Source organism: Myodes glareolus, chromosome 19 (assembly GCF_982192425.1).
Source record: "Myodes glareolus chromosome 19, mMyoGla1.1, whole genome shotgun sequence".
Lineage (NCBI taxonomy): Eukaryota > Metazoa > Chordata > Mammalia > Rodentia > Cricetidae > Myodes > Myodes glareolus.
Window position 1 is genome coordinate 52,105,696 of NC_142044.1, and position 18,591 is coordinate 52,124,286.

The following is an 18,591-nucleotide window of genomic DNA, read 5'->3' on the forward strand; positions in this document are numbered from 1 at the left end:
AATAAACCACATTGCATTGGCAGAGCTACATTTATATTATGTATCAAAGCCCCAGTGTTAGGCTATTCCTTCTCTGTGTAATTTTCAGTCTGTTTTGCTACACCAATCCTTTTGTAATTATATGTTGGTCACCTGGCTAACGTGGTATCCACGATATTTCTATTAAACACGTTAACATAAGTATAATTAAATATCAGATGAATATGGTTTAAGGAAATTTCCCTTTAAAGTATATTTGTGAAGAAATTTTTAAAGAAATATGTCTATGTAATGATTTTTTTGGAAAATAGCGACCAAAGAGGCTTGGCCGTGAAAAGTCAGGCATAATCCAGGATGTAAAAATGTAAAGATCCTCAAGACAAGAAGTATTTTTTTCATTGCTTTACATGTGAAAACTCAGATTTTTAAAGATTCCTGTTCATTTGATTGTCACCTGAATAGAGAAACACTAATGATTCCACAGGCAATTAGATTTAGTTATTTCTGGATCCCTCATTTTCTCTTATGCTGTCAGGAAAGGTTTCACGGTGATGCAAAATTGAAATGTAAAGTTGCATGTGTATAGGAAATTGCTTTTCATATCAAAAACAAACAAATAAATAAATAGAGCAGTAACAACAAAACTCAACCCTCAGCCTAAGTCTCTAAGAGTAGGAGATGGAACCAGTAGGGAAGGTTGCGTGGCTGATTGAGAAGTCATAAAGAACTGTATCTCTTAGGTGCAAATAAATGTCAAGAACTTAGGATGATTAACAAGAGAAATGTCTGTCTTCTGTTGAACTACAATGTGAAGGGGGATCTAAAAATATCTGAGATAACCTGAGTGTCAGGGGGAACAGTCAGTCATAATTCTTCAAGGTGCCTTATTGACAAAGCAAGGCAATAAAGGAGTAAAGAATAGGAGTTACCCTAACAGTGGAAATCTGTAGTCTTCATGGAGCGCTGTAGCTGGAGTTCTTGGGCAAAATCCCCGGCTCTAGCCATGTAGACAGGCTAGGCTTGGCTTTAACAGTTTATAAGAACTGACTTGTTAATGATTTCAAGTACACTGCAGAAGAGAATTGAATGCAAACTCACTTGATGCATTCATGCAAATCATGATGACATGAAACAGATCAGATTTCCCATCTCTGTGGCTAGTCTTTTAGAGGCCTTTTGTGGGCATTATCAGGTGAAAACAGCTCTCCTGTAAAATGACTGACTATTCAGTTCTAAGTTCTCATTAACTCCAGTTCCTGCATTTCATCTAGGCATAGTTAAGATAAGGAACTTGAGTAACTTATTTTTGAAAAGAGACTGCAGCAGAAAAAGAGAGAATGATGGGTAATAGACCTGTATTATATAAATAAAAAATTATTTCTCTCTCTCTCTCTCTCTCTCTCTCTCTCTCTCTCTCTCTCTCTCTCAGGCAGGGAGAAAGAACATGTAAATTTTAGTTTATATAGAAATATGTTAATTTTAGTTTTTACTCTGACAAGTACCTGATGGTCATTCTCCATCCTCACCAGCAGCATGGGATTCCTAAGGAAAGTCAGTTCAATGGGAATCATTGCTTCAGTAGACAAAGGAAAATTTGTATGTCTCTTTTTAAAATATTTCCTCATCTAAAGAGGTCATTATAGTGCTAGCTGCTGACACAAAATTACAAAGTGAAAGTTTCCCTAAGAGAACAGCAGACTCACAAGGAGTTCAAAAGGACCCTAAACACAGAAATTCAAATGACCCCCACAAGAGATCAAATATCTCAAAAGAGCCTCAGACTGATGTCGACAGAACAGCACAACTCTCTTTTCAGTGAATATCAAAGGCAGTTTTTTTTTTCTGGAACCAAATATGCATGATCATTTACTAGGAATATAGAGTCAGGTCACCCTAAATTCCATGTTCCAATGTGGTAATAGTTTGATGAAATTTTTATAGTAGCAGAACAAAGTTATGAGTAAATTTACCTTTCAGATGACTTTGTAGAACTATCAGTTAAGTGGAAATCACAGGAAAAAGTCTCTGCTATAGGGTTCAGATTCTATCCAATCACATTTTTAGCCTTTTGCTTGAAGAAAACTTATGGTATTATTATGGGGAGCCCACCAGAGATGACCATTCAGATACAGTTCACAGGCAACTGAAAGTCTTTATTCCAGCTGGCTCAAACTACACTTAGTTCTTTGGGACCAAGTGTAGCACAGAGTGTCCAGAGCATCGGGCTTTTGAAGGCAGAATCAATGTCCTGGCATCTACTTGGCAGCTGTGGTGAGTTGAAGGATTCTCTGTAAGCAATTAAACAAACCAAGATAAGTGGTTAACTGGTTTGGACAAGCAAGCAATTTAACAGGCGCCAAGGGAAATTGACTGGAGCATCTTGACCTCAGGTTCCTAGAGTAGAGTTGGGTATTTTTCCAACAGATTCTCCATTAAGGAGATCAAATTCTAGTTAAACCTGAAATGATCTCAGCAAGAATACAAGATGGAGGAACCTCTACAGTGTCTTGTCCTGCCACAGTATGTTAATACATTCCAAAAGATTTTTTCCTATTACATCAGAAACATCATCCATCATGATCAAGTAGGCTTCATATTAGAGATACAGGAATGGTTAAACATATGAAAATTCATCATTGTAATCTACCATATAACAAGCTGAAAGAAAAAAAAACATATGATCATCTCATTAGATGCTGGAAAAGCCTCCGACAAAATCTAACACCCCTTTATGATAAAGGTCTTGGAGAGATCAGGGATACAAGGAACTTTCCTAAACATAATAAAGGCAATATACAGCAAGTCAACAGCCAACATCAAACTAAATGGATTCAAAAACTAAACTAAATTCAAAGTGATCCCATTGAAATCAGGAACATATCTATTCAATATAGTACTTGAGGTTCTAGCTAGAGCAATAAGACAACACAAGGTGTTCAATGGAATACACATTGGAAAGGAAGAAATCAAATTTTCATTACTTGCAGATGATATGATAGTATACATAAGTGACCCCAAGAATTCTACCAGGGAACTCCTACAGCTGATAAACACCTTCAGTAATGAGGCAGAGTACAAGATTAACTAAAAAAAATCAGTAGCCCTCCTATACACAAATGATAAAGAAGCTAAGAAAGAAATCAGAGAAACATCACTTTTCACAATAGCCACAAATAACATAAAATATCTTGGGGTAACACTAACCAAACAAGTGAAAGATCTGTTCAACAAGAACTGTAAGTCTTTGAATAAAGAAACTGAGGACGTTATCAGAAAATGGAAAGATCTTTTATGCTCTCAGATAGGTAGGATTAACATAATAAAAATGGCAATCCTACCAAAAGCAATCTACAGATACAGTGAAATTCCTATCAAAATCCCAACACAATTCTTCACAAACCTTGAAAGAACAATACTCAACTTCATGTGGAAAAACAAAAAACTCTGGTTAGCCAAAACCATCCTGTACAATAAAGGAACTTCTGCAGGCATCAACATCCCTGACATCAAGCTCTATTATAGAGCTACAGTAATAAAAAAACATCCTGGTATTGGCATAACAACAGACCAATGGAATTGAATCAAATACCCAGACATTAATCCACACACCTATGAATGCCTGATTTTTGAGAAAGAAGTTAAAATTTTACAATGACAATAAGTAAGCATATTCAACAAATGGTGCTGACATAACTGGATATCAGCATGTAGAAGAATGCAAATAGATTCATATATTTTGCAATGCACAAAACTTAAGTCCAAATGTATTAAAAAGCTCAATATAAATCCAAGCACACTCAATCTGATAGAAGAGAAAGTGAGAAGTAACTTTCAATGCATGGGCACAGGAGACCACTTCCTAAATATAACCCCAGTAGCACAGACAGTGAGAGAAACAATAAATAAATGGAACCTCTTGAAACTGAAAAGTTTCTCTAAAGTAACACACACAGTCAGTAAGACGAAAAAGGAGTCTGTTGAATGGGAAAAGATCTTCACTAACCCCACATCAGACAGAGGACTGCTCTCTAAAATATACAAAGAACTCAATAAATTAAACATCAAAATATCAAATAATCCAATTAAAAATGGGGTACAGAACTAAACAGAGAATTCTTAACAGAAGAATTTCAAATGACTGAAAGACACTTAAAGAAATGTTCAACATCCTTAGCCATCAGGGAAGTGCAAATGCAAATGACTCTGAGATACTATCATACCTGTCAGAATGACTAAGATACAAAAAATACCTATAATAGCTTATGCTGGAGAGGATGTAGTATAAGGGGAACACTTCTCCATTACTGGTAAGAATAAAAAAATTTTACAACCACTCTGGAAATCAGTGTGTTAGTTTCTCAGAAAATTGGGAATCAATCTACTGCAAGACTCAGCAATACCATTCTTGGGTATATACCCAAAGGATGCTCAACCATACTACAAGGACATTTATTCAACTATGTTTATAGCAGCATTATTTATAATAGCCAGAACCTGGAAACAAACTACATGCACCTCATCTGAAGAATAGATAAAGAAAACGTGGTACATTTACACAATGGAATACTTCTCAGTGGTAAAAAACAATGACATCTTGAAATTTGCATGCAAATGGATGGAACTAGAAGAAACCATCCTGAGTGAGGTAACCCAGACCCAGAAAGATGAGCATGATATATACCTACTAGCTGTAAATCAAAGGATAAGGACCTATAGTCCATGACCCTAGAGAAGTTAAGTAACAAGGAGAACATTATAAGAAAATATACATAGATTCCCTGGGGGAAGGGGTAATGGACAAGATCTCCTGAGAATGTTGGGACTATGGGCCTAGGAATGAGAAGGAAAGTGGAAAGTTAGGAGGTGAAGAGAAGGGGAGGGGGAGGAGAACTAGAGGGAATGGGATGATTGAGATGGGGGAAGAACAGAGACAGAGAACAAAGAAAGAGATATTTTGATTGAGGGATCCATTATGGGGGTAGCAAGAAACCTGACACTAGAGAAATTCCCAGGAATCAATAAGGATGACTCCAGCCAAGATTCTAAGCAATAGTGAAGAGGGTGCCTGAACTGGCCTTGCCCTTTGTCAGATTGATAAATATCTTAAGTGTCACCATAGAACTTACATCCAACAACTAATGGAAGCAGAAGGAGAGAACCGCAGGGGAGCCTTGGGCTGAGCTCCCTACCAAAGTCCACTCGAAGAGAGGGAGGAGTGAGAATACGTGTGAAATGGTCAAGACCATGAAGGGTACACCCACTGAAACAGTTTACCTGAGCTAATGGAAGATTTCCAACTCCAGCCTGAGAGCAAGGAAACCAGCCTAGGACCAAGCTAGACCCTCTGAATGTGGGTAACAGTTATACGGCTGGGACAGACTCTGGGGCCACTGGCACTGAGTCCAGGATTTATCCCTACTGCTTGTTCTTGCTTTTTGGGACTCATTTTCTATAGAGGAATACGTTGCTCAGCCTAGATATGGGGGGAGGGCCTTGGTCCTGCCTCAAAGCAATGTGCTAGACCTTGCTGTCTCCCCATGGGAAGTTCTATTGCTCTGAGGAGTAGGTGTGGGGTGGAAGTGGCGGTGGAAGGGGGAAAGATGCAGGGAAAGGATGAGGAGAGGGAGTGGAAAATGAATTCGGCATATAAAATGAGAAAAGATAATTTTTTAAAAAATAAATTTAAGGCAAGTCTGGGACCTCCAAGGGAGTAGACTGAAGCCAGAGACCTTTGCGAGACCAGGCCCAAGTCAGGGAGCTACACTGGAGTGGGCCCAGTGGAGAGGCTTTTATGCAAACAGGACTCAGCCAGTGACCTAGGCCAGAGCAGGTCTGAGACAGTAAACTCCACAGGAGCAAGTACAAGAAAGCAACCGCTGAGGGAGTAGGCCAGAACCAGAAACCTCTGTGGGGTTGGGCATGAGTCTGGGACCTCCAAGGGAGTAGGCCTGAGTCAGGACCTCTGTGGGTCCGGGTGTGAGTCTGGGACCTCCGAGGAAGTAGGCAGGAGTCAGAGACCTCTGTTGGTCTGGGCATGAGTCTGGGACCTCTGAGGGAATAGGCTAGAACCAGAGACCTCTGTGAGTTCAGGCACAAATCTGGAATCTCCGAGGAAGTAGGCCTGAGTCAGGACCTTTGTGGGTCCAGATGTGAGTCTGGGACCTCTGAAGGAGTAGGCAGGAACCAGAGACCTCTGTGGGTGGTGTGGGAGAATTATCTGTATTCTGTCAATTATGTATTTTAAATAAATGCTGATTGGCCAAGCAGTAAGTATAGGTGGGAAAACCAGACAGGAAGTAGAGGTGGAGCAAAGGAATATTCTGGGAAGCAGGAAGCTCCCTCCACCACCCCTGCCCAGATCACCGAAGAAGCAACATGTGAACTGACAGCTGAAGAAGGTACAAAGCCATATGCCTAATGTAGATAAGGATAATGGGGTAATATATGTTATAAGAGCTACTAAGTAGCCTGACCTAATGGGCCAATCAGCTTACAACCTAATGTAGACTCTGTGTGATTTTCTTTGGAACTTGCTGGCTGTGGGGTGCTGGGCGGGATAGAAACCCCAACAAACCGGCCGTCATGCTACATGTGGGTCCAGGCACGAATCTGGAACCTCCTGGGAAGCAGGCCTGAGCCAGGACCTCTGCCAGAGCAGGTCCAAGTCAGCAACCTCAACAGAAAGAGCCCCAAGCAAACAATCTCTGTGAGAGCAGACCTGAAAGATGCTTGTTATTGCAGAGTGAACTCTGGGAGCACTGAGCAACCTCCAGGAACACTGAGTGACCATTGGGGTGACTGGAACCATGACCCTAACTGCATCATGAGAAGCAGTCATCTGATCCTTGGATTTACTGAAACCTGGAAGATTTATCAACAGAGTCACAGACAGTACCAGCTACACCAACCAGAGGAACAGATGGGTAGATAAGGTAAGAACACAAGCAACACCACAAACAGCGGCATGACACCAGTAAAAACTAGCAGCCCTATAACAGCAAGACTTGAACAATCAAATATAGATGAAGCAGAAGAAAATAACCTAAAAAATAACTTTAGGAGGATGTTTGAGTCCCTTAAAGAGGAAATGAAAAATTCCCTCAAAGAAATGGAGGAAAAGATAAACAAAAAATTGGAAGGCACCAACAAATCCCTTAAAGAAAACCAATAAAAAGCAATCAAACAGATGAAAGAAACTATTCAAGACTTGAAAATTGAAATAGAGACAATAAAGAAAACACAAGCCAAGGGAATTATAGAAACAGAAGTCACGAGAAAATGATCAGGAACCACAAATGCAAGCATAAACAGCAGAATACGAGAGATGGAAGAGAGATTCTCAAGCACTGAAGATACAATAGAGGAAATAGACTCATAGGTCAAAGAAAACATTTAATCTAACAAAAACTTAACACAAAATATCCAGGAAATATGGGACACCATAGAAAGACCAAACATAAGAATAATAGACATAGAAGAGGTCCAACTCAAAAGCACAGAAATATATTTAACAAAATCATAGAAGGAAACTTTCCCAACCTAAAGAAAGATATGTCTATGAAGATACAAGAAGCTTACAGAACACCAAATTGACTGGATCAAAAGAAAAAATAAGTCCCCTAGCCACATAATAATCAAAACACCAAACATATAGAATAAAAAAAGAGTATTAAGAGTTGCAAGGGAAAAAGGCCAAGTAACATATAAAGGCAGACCTATCAGAATTACATCTGACTTCTCCTTGGAGACAATGAAAGCCAGAAGGTTCTGGTCAAGTGTTATGCAGACATTAAGAGACCACTGATGCCAGCCCAGACTACTATACCCAGCAAAACTTTCAATTACCATAGAAGGACAAAACAAGATATTCCATGACAGAACCAGATTTAACTAATACCTAGCCACAAATCCAGCCCTACCCAAAGTACTAGAAGGAAAACTCCAACCATAGGAAGTTAGCTACATTAAAAACAGAGACAATAGATGATCTCACAGCCGCAAATTCCAAAGAAGGGAAAAACACACAAAATAAAATCACCAACAATAAAAATTAAATTAAGAGAAGATAGCAATCACTGGTCATTAATATCTTTTAATATAAATGGACTCAACTCACCTACAAAAAGACACAGGTTAACAGTTCAGATACAAAACCAGAATTCATCCTTCTGTTGCATACAAGAAACACACCTCAACCTCAAAGACAGACATTGTCTCAGAGTAAAGGGCTGGGAAAAAATTTTCCAATCAAATGGACCTAAGAAACAAGCTGGTATAGCTATTCTAATATCTAACAAAATAAACTTCAAGCTAAAATCAATCAAAAGAGACAAAGAAGGACATTTCATGTTAATCATAGAAAAAAAATCCATCAAGAGGAAATCTCAATACTGAACATCTATGCCCCAAATGCAAAGGCACCCTCATATGTAAAAGAAACACTTCTAAAATTTAAATAAAACATTAAACCCCACACACTAATAGTGGTAGACTTCAACACTCCACTCTCACCAACGGACAGGTCTGTCAGACAAAAAGTTAACATACAAATAAGGGAACTAACAAAAGTTATGACTCAAATGGACTTGGCAGACATCTATAGAACGTTCCATCCAAACATAAAATAATATACCTTCTTCTCAGCACCTCATGGAACCTTCTCAAAAATTGACCACATACTCGGTAACAAAACAAACCTCAACAGATTAAAAAAAATGGAGCAACCCCATGTATTTTGTTGAATTACCATGGCTTAAAATTAGAATTCAACAGCAACACTAATTCCAGAAAGCCCACAAACACATGGAAATTAAAGAATGCTCACCTGATACATCAATGGGTCAAGGAAGAAATAAAGAGAGAAATTAAAGACTTCCTAAAAGTCAATGAAAATGACCACACAACATACCCAAATTCATAAGACACAATGAAAGCAGTATTAAGAGGAAAGTTCATAGCACTAAATGCCTACTTAAAGAAGCCAAATTAGCAGAATTAGCAGAATATTTGAAAACTCTAGAACAAAAAGAAGCAAACTCATTCGGGAAAACTAGATGGCAGAAAATAATCAAATTGAGAGCTGAAATTAACAAAATGGAAACAAAGAAAACAATACAAATAAGCAATGAAACAAACTCTTTGCCAGGGTTTACTTTCTGTTCATAATTTGTCAATTTTATAATTATTAAAAGGTACTATAATTTCTGCTGAACCTGCTCATACTAATTGATGAAGTTTCAATTTTCCTGTGAGAATTAACTTAGAGACATTTTCCAAATAAATATTTAATTTTTTTCTCAATTTATGTGGTAAAAAGATCCATTCTAAGAAAATATCTTCCCTCTGCATTAAAGTTTCTGTAGGGAATGATTGGAGTGTAATATGTCCAGAATGCAGGTAAGATTCAGATGCACATGATCTATCTGTGCCTTATGTAATTTCTCAATTCTGTCTCAGATTCAGCTGATAATTTCCTAGACTATTTAAGTTCTCATCACCACCTAAGGTTTTTTTTTTAAATTAATAAGTTCTTCAGGTTTTATACCAAATAGTGGATCATAGATTGGAAATGTCTCCTAGCAATCTTAAGAGGTCATTAAGACTTTAACATCTGTCTTTCCTAATGTGTACTTTTGGGATCTAACTTTTTGTAAACCTATTTTATAGCCTAAATAATTAATAGACTATACCCCTCTGTATTTTTCAGCAGCAATTTGTAATACTCAACAAGGCAAATTTTTCTTTAATTCTTCAAACATTCTTTGTAAAGTATGTATGCTTGAATCAGCTAATAAGATGTAATGGTAAACTATAGATTGAGGAAATAGCTTAGTATCATTTCCGGTGACTTACTTACAAAATATTGGCACAGGGTGGGACATTTAACATTTCTTGTGGGAGACCCTTCCATTGATATCTTTTAGCAGATTATGATTAGGTACTGTGAAGGTAATTTTTTTTTATCTTTTTCGTGGAAAGGTATAGTGAAGAAAAAATCTTTAAAATCAATAACTATAAGAAGTCATTCTTTTTTATTGATTTTATTGAGCTCTACATTTTTCTCTGCTCCCCTCCCTGTCTCTTCCCTCCCCTTCAACCCTTTTCCAAGGTCCCCATGCTCCCAATTTACTCAGGAGATCTTGTCTTTTTCTACTTCCCATGTAGATTAGATTCATGTATTCTTTAGGCAATAGAGAAGGCAAAGCAATTCTAAATTATAAAGATCTCCTTGGTTGAATCAAAATTTTTAAACAACAAATACAGGAGAATTCCAAGGACTGTTTGATTCTTCAATATGCTGAGCATTTAGTTGCTCCTGTACCATTTGCTAAATGCCATTGTGAAACCCACACAGGTTTGTCTGCCAACCATTTTAAAGTTAGAGCTATGGGTGCCTTTGGAAGATCTGTAGCTTTTGTGCCTTGTTCTTGTACAACCTCAATAGTTGGTGATACTTCTTTATAAAACCTTCCAATATTTTCCCTAGAAACATATATTAATTTTTGGTTTGTTTCTAAGATAGGGGTAGTGCTAATCTGGGTATTCTATTGCTGTAGCAAATCACATCTGCACACATTCATTGCTATTTTAGCCACATATGGCTTTAATTTTCCTCTCTGTTCTTTTGGCTCTATACGTCTGACCTATTTTCCACACCACTTAACCTGTGATAAAGTTCCAATCCCTAAATGTTGAACCTTTACCTCCTGAAGAGGCCAATTTGGATACCAAGATTCTGGTGAAGTTATTATTACGTCCTGTGTCTACCAGGCCTTCAGTGATAACATCATTTATTCATATGTTTAATTTTGGTCTTTGTTCATTTATGGAAGTTTGCCAAAATACCTGCTTTATAGTTTCTCCTGAACTTTTTTTTCTCTGTAGCTGTTCTATTATCCAGAGTAGTATGGTTTCTAACAATATGCATTAGGTTCTTTAGTTTCTCTGGGAAAGAGTTTCCTCTATGATGGCAGGAAATGACTGAACTGGATTTAGCATAGGGGCCTGTCAGAGTCCCCTCAAGAGTTTCCTGGTGGCAAAGGATTACCTTGAATGTCTCTTGTTGATCTACATTCATTAGTTCAATGCCTACCTATAACTTCTGCATAATCCAGAAGGGAGTATCATTTTGCTTGGATTATGCTTAGAAAAATCATTACTTATAGGAGCACCCTGTTTATAAACCCTTTTAAGTTGACCTTGTTTGCCACAATTATAACACTTGACATTTTGATTTTTCCTCAAACCTCTGGAAATCACCTCTCCTATTCAAGCATCATCATGGTTATGAGATTCAATATTGATTGTAGCTTGGATCCATTCCTCCAAGGAAGCTGACTTTGCCTTTAATGGCCTAATTATCCCTTTGAATTGAGAATTAGCTTCAATTATAATTTGTCTAACTTCTTAATTTTGTATCATTCTGTTTACTGCTGAAATCAGTCTTTGTAAGAAACCCTTGAAGGCTTCCTATGAGCCATGTATAACTTTAGTAAATGACTCAATTTTCTTTCCTATTTCTCCAATTCTGTCCAAAGCATTCAAAGCTGCTATGTTGCATAAAGCCAGAACATGGTTATATTATAAAGATTACCTTTCTATGGCAGCATGATACCCTCCTCCAAGAAGCTGATATTGGGATATTTCCATTCCTCTAACTTTACCCGATTGTTCAATAGTCTTAGCCTCTTCTCTGAACCAGGTACTCTATAACAGCTTTAATTAACTCTATTCAGTCACTAGGGATAATTCTATTACAAACTGACCGTGAGTTTAACATTTGTCACATAAGACTATTGCTTCCTTGAATCTCATTAAATCTAAGATTGGCAAAGGAGTCCAATTAATTCTTACAGAGTATCTATCATTCAGCAATTCCAGTAAGGTTGCTGGTTATATTAAGATTGGTTGTTTGAAAACCTTAGGTTGTTCTTCTCTAACCTTATAATGCAATGTTGAAATTGGTTCTCCATTAAATTCTTATGTCTGGATCTGAATATCTCTTTGATCTGTTTTTTAAAGTTTTTCTATGGCCTGTATCTTAGCATTCAAACCAAACATCTTTATAAGAGAGAAACCAAGAATTATCAAAATGACAACAAGGATTATCAAAATTATAATTAATAACAATGGAATACTACACAGCAGAAAAAATAATGACATCTTGAATTTTGCAGGAAAATGGATGGAGCTAGAAAAACATTGTTTTCAGTGAGGTAACCCAGACACAGAAAGACAATTATCACATGTACACACTCATAGGTGGTTTTTAAACATAAAGCAAAGAAAACCAGCCTATAAACCACAATCCCAGAGAACTTAGACAACAATGAGGACACTAAGAAAGACTTACATAGATCTAATCTACATGGGAAGTAGAAAAAGACAAGATCTCCTGAGGAAATTGGGAGCATGGGGACCTTGGGGGAGAGTTGAAAGGGAGAGGGGAGAGGCAGGGAGGAAAGCAGAAAAAAAATGTAGAGCTCAATAAAAATCAATAAAAACAAAAACAAAAGCAATGTGTCAATCCTGGTTAAGTTGATTATCCCTTCATTTAATTGTTCCGTTTTAAAAGCATGCATTACATAATCATGCAGAACCTAACTTTCTGTATTATATTTGTGTTTTCTATTTTTTTAATGTTTAATGTTTCTTCCTTTTAACTGATTCCTCCTTTAAGAATTTCCAAGTTTCTCACCAAATCTACTGCTGATAATGATGAAGATGTGAGGCTCATTTCTGTTGCATAGAACAGTATAACCCTGACTGGATTTCAAGGCAGCTACCTAGTTTGGCAGCAGCCTGAGAAGGGGGTTCAGGCAAAGCCCTCTAGAAGATAAACAAGGAAAACCTAGCTAGAAGGGTGGTGACTCCAGCTGTGTGTAGCTCCAATCTGTGTCAGTGACTGCAAAGACACAGGCAATGGCTTTTTCATGAATTTATATACAAACATTGTGCACCAGATGTAGCATGAATAATAAAAATTCAGAGACAGATATTTGGATTCAAGTCAAAAGATTAGAGAAGCAAAACAGCCAACCACAAGAGAGCTCTTACCTCTTCAAAAGTTTCAGACTGGAAAGAGAGCAAGTTTCTGTCTCATCCTGCCTTTTTTTCTTCTCTAATACTGGTATTAAAGATGTGCACCATCACTTCCTGGCCTTAGGATTAAAGTGTGCCACCACTGCTTGGCCTTTATGTCTACCTAGTGTGGCTAGCTTTGCACTCTGATCTTCAGGCAAACTTTATTTGTTAGATCATAAACAAAATGTCACCACACTCTGATCTTCAGGCAAGCTTTATTTGTTAGATCATAAACAAAATGTCACTATAGTAATCTTTTTTCCTTTCTCTTTTTTTGCTTCTATTTATTTATTAAAAATTTCCACCTCCTCCCTACCTCCTTTTTCCCTCCATCTCCCCCTCTCCCTCTCCAGTCCTAAGAGCAGTCAGGGTTCCCTGCCCCGTGGGAAGTCCAAGGTCCTCCCCCCTCCATCCAGGTCTATGAAGGTGAGCATCCAAACAAACCGGGTTCCCACAAAGCCAGTTCATGCAGTAGAATCAAAACCCAGTGCCATTGTCCTTGGCTTTTCAGTCAGCCTTCATTGACAGCCACATTCAGAGAGTCTGGTTTGATCACATGCTCCATCAGTTCCAGTCCAGCTGACCTTGGTGAGCTCCCATTAGATCAGTCCTACCGTATCAGTGAGTGAACACACCCCTCGTGGTCCTGACTTCCTTGATCATGTTCTCCCTTCTTCTTCTCCTCATTTGGACCTTGGGAACTCAATCCAGTGCTCCAATGTGGGTCTCTGTCTCTATCTCCATCCATCGCCAGATGAAGGTTCTATGGTGATATACAAGATATTCATCAGTGTGGCTATGGGACAAGGCCAGTTCAGGCACCCTCTCCTCTGCTGCCCAAGGAACAAGCTGGGGACATCTCCTTGGACCTGGGAACCCCTCTAGAGTCAAGTCTCTTGCCAACCCTAAAATGGCTCCCTTAATTAAGATATTTACTTCCCTGCTCCCATATCCACCCTTCCTCCATCCTAACCATCCCATTCCCCCAAGCTCTCCTGAATCCTCCCCTTCTCCCTTCTCTCTACCCATTTCCCCTTAAAGCCCAGTGCCCCCCGCCCCCATGCACCCAACTTTTGCCTGGCAATCTTGTCTACTTCCAATATCCAAGAGGATAACTATATGGTTTTCTTTGGGTTCACCTTCTTATTTAACTTCTCTAGGATCACAAATTATAGGCCCAATGTCCTTTATTTATGGCTAGAATCCACTTATGAGTGAGTACATACCATATTCGTCTTTTTGGGTCTGGCTTACCTCACTCAGTAAAGTGTTTTCTATTTCCATCCATTTGCATGCAAAATTCAAGATGTCATTGTTTTTTACTGTTGGGTAAAACTCTAAAGTGTATATGTTCCACACCTTCTTTAACCATTCTTCTATTGAGGGGCACCTAGGTGGTTTCCAGGTTCTGACTATTACAAATAATGCTGCTATGAACATAGTTGAACAAATGCTTTTGTAGTATGATTGGGCATCTCTTGGGTATATTCCCAAGGGTGGAATTGCTGGATCCTGAGGTAGGTTGACTTCCAGTTTCCTGAGAAACCGCTACACTGATTTCCAAAGTAGATACACAAGTTTGCATTCCCACCAACAATGGATGAGTGTTCCCCTCACTCCACATCCTCTCCAGCATAGGCTATCATTGGTGGTTTTGATTTTAGCTATTCTGACAGGTGGAAGATGGTATCTCAAAGTTGTTTTGATTTGCATTTCTCTGATCACTAAGGAGGTTGAGTATGACCCTAAGTGTCTTTTGGCCATTTTAATTTCTTCTGTTGAGAAGTCTCTGTTCAGTTCAGTACCCCATTTTTTAAATTGGGTTAATTAGAGTTTTAGTGTCTAGTTTCTTGAGTTCTTTATATATTTTGGAGATCAGACGTTTGTCTGATGAGGGGTTGGTGAAGATCTTCTCCCAATCAGTAGGTTGCCTTTTTGTCTTAATGACAGTGTTTATTGATTTACAGAAGCTTCTCAGTTTCAGGAGGTCCCATTTATTCATTGTTTCTCTGATTGTCTGTGCTACTGGGGTTCTACATAGTAAGTGGTCTCCTGTGCCCATGTGTTGCAGACTACTTCCCACTTTCTCTGCTATCAGGTTCAATGTGGTCAGATTAACATTGAGGTCTTTATTTCATTTGGACTTGAGTTTTGTGCATGGTGATACATATGGATCTATTTTCATTCTTCTACAGGTTGACATCCAGTTATGCCAGCACCATTTGTTAAAGATGCTTTTTTCTTCCATTGTATAATTTTAGCTCCTTTGTTGAAAATCAGGTGTTCATAGGTTTGTGGATTAATATATGGGTCTTTGATTCGATTCCATTGGTCAACATCTCTGTTTTTGTGCCAATACCAAGCAGTTTTCATTACTGTAGCTCTGTAATAGAGTTTAAAGTCAGGGATGGTAATGCCTCCAGAAGTACTTTTATTGTATAGGATTGTTTTGGCTATCCTGGGTTTTTTGTTTTTCCATATTAACTTGATTATTGTTCTCTCAAGGTCTGTGAAGAATTTTGTTGGGATTTTGATGGGGATTGCATTGAATCTACAGATTACTTTTGGTAGAATTGCGAGTTTTACTATGCTGATCCTCCTAATCCAAGAGCATGGCAGATCCTTCCATTTTCTGGTATCCTCTAAAAGCACCTACATATTTAAAAAAACATTACTAGAACTCAGAGCATATATCAAACTCCACACTCTAATAGTGGGTGATTTCAACACTCCTCTCTCACCAATGGACAGGTCAACCAGACAGAAACTTGACATAGAAATAAGAGAACTAACAGATGTAACAAACCAAATGGACCTAACAGACATCAATAGAACATTCTATCCAAACAGAAAGGAATATATCTTCTTCTCAGCATCTCATGGAACCTTCTCAAAAATTGATCACATAATTGATAACAAAGCAAACACCCATAGATATAAAGAAATTGAAGTAACCACCTGTGTACTACCGGATCACCATGGAATAAAGTTAGAATTCAACAACAATTCTAACCCCAGAAAGCCTATAAACTCATAGAAACTGAACAGTCAACTACTGAACCACCCTGGGTAAAGGAAGACATAAAGAAAGAAATTATTATCTTTTTTGAATTTAACAAAAATAAAGACACAACATACCCAAATCTATGGAACACTATGAAAGCAGTGCTAAGAGGAAAGTTTATAGCACTAAGTGCCCACAAAAAGAAATGGAGAAAGCACACATTAGAGACTTAACAGCACAGCTGAAAGCTCTAGAAAAAAAGAAGCAGATTCACCCAGGAGGAGTAGAAGACTGGAAATAATCAAACTGAGGGCTGAAATCAACAAAATAGAAACACAGAAAACTATCTAAAGAATCAATGAAACAAAAAGCTGGTTCCTGGAGAAAATCAACAAGATTGACAAACCCCTAGCCAAACTAATCAAACGCCAGAGAGAGAACATGAAAATTAACAAGATCAGAAATGAAAAGGGGGACATAACCACAGACACAGAGGAAATTCAGAGAATCATTAGATCTTACTACAAAGGCCTGTATGCCACAAAATTGGAAAATGTAAAAGAAATGGACACTTTTTTAGATAAATACCATAAACCAAAATTAAGTTAAGACCAGGTGAGCAGTTTAAATAGACCTGAAAGTCTCGAGGAAATAGAAGCTGTCATCAGAAACCTCCCTACCAAAAAAGCCCTGGACCAGACGTTTTCAATGCAGAATTCTATCAGAACTTCCAAGAAGAGTTAATACCTAGACTCCTTAATGTGTTTCACAAAATAGAAACAGAAGAGTCATTGCCTATCTCCTTTTATGAACCTACAGTCACCCTAATACCAAAACCACACAAAAACTCAACCAAGAAAGAGAATTACAGACTAATCTCACTCATGAACATCGATGCAAAAATTCTCAATAAAATACTGGCAAACCGAATCCAAGAACACATCCAAAATATTATACATTATGATCAAGTAGGCTTCATCCCAGAGAGACAGGGCTGGTTCAACATACGAAAATCTACCAACGTAATTCATCATATAAACAAACTGAAGGAAAAAAACCATATGATCATTTCATTAGATGCCGAAAAAGCATTTGACAAAATTCAACACCCCTTTGTGATAAAGGTCTTGGAGAGATTAGGGATACAAGGTTCATTCCTAAATATAATAAAAGCAATATACAGCAAGTCGACAGGTAACATTAAATTAAATGGAGAGAAACTCAAAGCCATCCTACTAAAATCAGGAATAATACAAGGCTGTCCACTTTCTCCATACCTCTTCAATATAGTGCTTGAAGTTCTAGCAATAGCTATAAGACAGCATAAAGAGATCAAGGGGATTCGAATTGGAAAGGAAGAAGTCAAACTTTGATTATTTTCAGATGATATGATAGTGTACATAAGCGACCCCAAAAAAACCTAACAAAGAACTCCTATAGCTGATCAACACCTTTAGTAATGTGACAGGATACAAGATCAACTCCAAAAAAATCAGTTGCCCTCCTAAACACAAAGAACAAATAAACAGAGAGGAAAATCAGAGAAACATCGCCTTTCACGATAGCCACAAATAGCATAAAGTATCTTGGGGTAACTCTAACCAAGGAAGCGAGAGACCTATTTGACAAGAACTTTAAGTCTTTGAAGAAAGAAATTGAAGAGGATACCAGAATATAGAAATCTTGATATTGCCTTGCATCATTGGTGTCTGTGTTTTCTCTGTCCCCTGAGAGCAAGTTTCTGGTTTCTATGTAGCTGCCTTTTAGTATGGTCATTGCTCTTCTTGATGGCTAACACCTCTACAACATTGAGGTTAAATTGTTGACAAGTTCATCATTTAAGTCACAGTTGGTCAACTCAAAGCCCAGTACCAGATCACCAGAGCTTAAGAGATGTCCAAAGTGAGTATGACAAGAATGCTGCCTATGACTGCTCATTTCAGATGTTTTCTATACCCAGATTCTCCAGGGCTATGTTTTTTTCTTTAATCTCATGCCAGCACCTCTGCTGTGTTTTAGATCTTAGATTATGCTGCATTCTATCATCATAAACTCTTCAACTGTTTAGAACAGCATAAACTGTTTAAAGGATGACTGCAAAAAGTTTCAGTCAATATCTGCAACTTGTCGAGTATTTGGTCTATGAGATGAGTGTCATTCATCACACATAGTACACATCTAGCTCATATTTCCAAGGCTCCAGGACAGATGTGGTGACAGACAGAGAACATTATCCTTGGATACCAGAAAAATTTCAACAGAAAATTGTTCTCTGTAATTGTTGTGTTACAATGGATATCCTGGGAAATCAGCCTTTGCGATGCCTTGTATCTGCTCTCTATGTGGAAAAAGCTATCATCTTCTGAGTTTGTTGGTTTGAAGAACAATAGAAATTGAGACTATTATGAATCTCTTTAATACAAATTGTATTCGGATGCAGTCCATATTTCAATATCAAATGTTCCAGACCATTAAACTCGTGTGTGTGTGTGTGTGTGTGTGTGTGTGTGTGTGTGAATGCAAAG

The 18,591-nt window shown here is 38.0% G+C and overlaps 1 pseudogene; it reads right to left on the bottom strand.

Annotated features, from left to right (window-relative positions):
- The window catches only part of LOC125407490 (60S ribosomal export protein NMD3-like), a 57,302-nt pseudogene that overhangs the window by 17,429 nt on the left and 21,282 nt on the right, over nt 1–18,591 (bottom strand).